Here is a 1,888-nt window from a genome sequence, read left to right on the forward strand (position 1 = left end):
TCACCACGCACAGTTCAGAGGGTGCTGCATTGAGCCTAAAGCCTCCTGCGTGGGGGAAGCACTCTACCAGTCACACCTCTTGCTCTCCTGGGAAGCAACACTGGGCAAGCCTAGCAGTGCCTCTCCAGAGCCTCCAACCCACAAACACAGTCTTTTCCCTTAGTACTTCCGAAATGACTTCTGTCTCTGCTTAACTGCCCCAGCTGCCTGTTTTCCCCATAATTGTTGCTACAGCCTTCACACTGGAATCCACACAATCTGCCTAGGTCTCCTCCAATCCTTACGCCTCCCTAACGCCATCTAAAACTTTACCAAACACCAGATTAATCTTGACACAACCCTGATTAAAGGTCAGAAGGCCTAGGGGTGGGCACACCTTTAATCCCAGCACTGTGGGGGAGGTGGGGCAGAGGCAGGTGGATCTCTGATTTCAAGGCCAGCCTGGTCTACAGAGTTCCAAGGTAGCCAAGGCTACACAGAGAAAACAAAACAAAACACACACACATAAAAATAAAACTCTAAAGGTGTTTCCTTGATGTGTTAAGGTGGCCTATGCTAACCTGGGAAAGCATGCCATTGTTTTCCTGTGGGGCTTTTCTTCATCGAAAGCCTCTGTCTTGCTGCCTCTGGGCTTTTACACAAAGACTCACTTTGGAACCTGGAATTTTCCTCTTAAGTTAAGCAGGACTCCTTCAGATCTCAGCACAAACATCAGTCCTCGAAAGGTTTTCCTGATCCAGAACTTAGATTCTCTCAGGTACTTTTAACCTCACAGTTCATAGCAGGTACATTTATGAGCATGTTTCCTCCAGAAGCCCCAAATCCCAAAAGGCCAGAGATCACTCCATCTGGCCTGTTCCTTAATATAGTGCCAGCATGTACATACAGTATGAAGCTCTAAGGACAGCTGAGGATTTGAATCGTGGACTATGAGCCTGGTCTATTGTAAGTGCTTCACTTAATTACCTGCTTCAAGCCTCATATGTGTACTGCATCTTGAAACTGAATCCACCATGGGACTGAATCACTGTGTCTGCTCCAGGTTCATGAGTGGAAGCCAGCCCCTAATGAGATGGCGTCTGGAGGCAGTGCCTTATAGAAGCCCCTAGGTTTAAGTGAGAATTGGAGGATCGAACTGCCTCATCATAGGCTTGAACGCTATCTCACAGTAAAAACAAACCAGGGCCTTCCCTGTTTATTATTAATCTTTTGTTTAATAACAAATGGTTCTGTACTGGAAGTTCCAGGGATCAGCAACCATGTCTTTGTTTCAAGAAACCTTGTAACCCTACCTCTGTTTCAGAAGGTTGTTAGGAGGACCTGTTGTTATGTCAACCTTATGTCCACCCGGCAGCCATTTCTTTGTTTCAGGAGGTCGTTATGATAAGCTCATTATGCTTATGCTCTGCTCCTGTTGTCCCACCTATTTTTCCCACCAAATCAGATCCCCCATTTGGAAAACCCCTACCCCCTAAGCCTCATCTTCCTCACATCCAATGCTCATCTCTTAAACCCCGCCTTAAGGGATAGAATTCTGAATACACGAATAAAAACTAAAAACTTGCTTTAACTATTTTGGCCATGGTGATTTGGGTCGGTGGTCTCTCTCCCATCTCTGGAATTAACAGAACCATCATAATCTCCCATTGAGGAAGAATTAGCTCACTTTCTACTCTGTGAGAGTACAGGAAGTAGGGAAGGCCCGCATCAGAACCTGGCTGTGCTGGCGTTGATCCTGGATATCTGTCTTCAAGGAGGTCATAAATTCTTCATGTTTTTGTCACCAAAACTGTGATGTTCTAATAGCAGCCCAGCCAAACAAAACCCTTTATAAAAAGAAGACTTTAGGGCGTGGCTCGCAAGGAGGGCCCCAGGGAAGATCTTGAAT

The sequence above is a fragment of the Meriones unguiculatus genome, chromosome 15 (assembly GCF_030254825.1).
Source record: "Meriones unguiculatus strain TT.TT164.6M chromosome 15, Bangor_MerUng_6.1, whole genome shotgun sequence".
NCBI lineage: Eukaryota > Metazoa > Chordata > Mammalia > Rodentia > Muridae > Meriones > Meriones unguiculatus.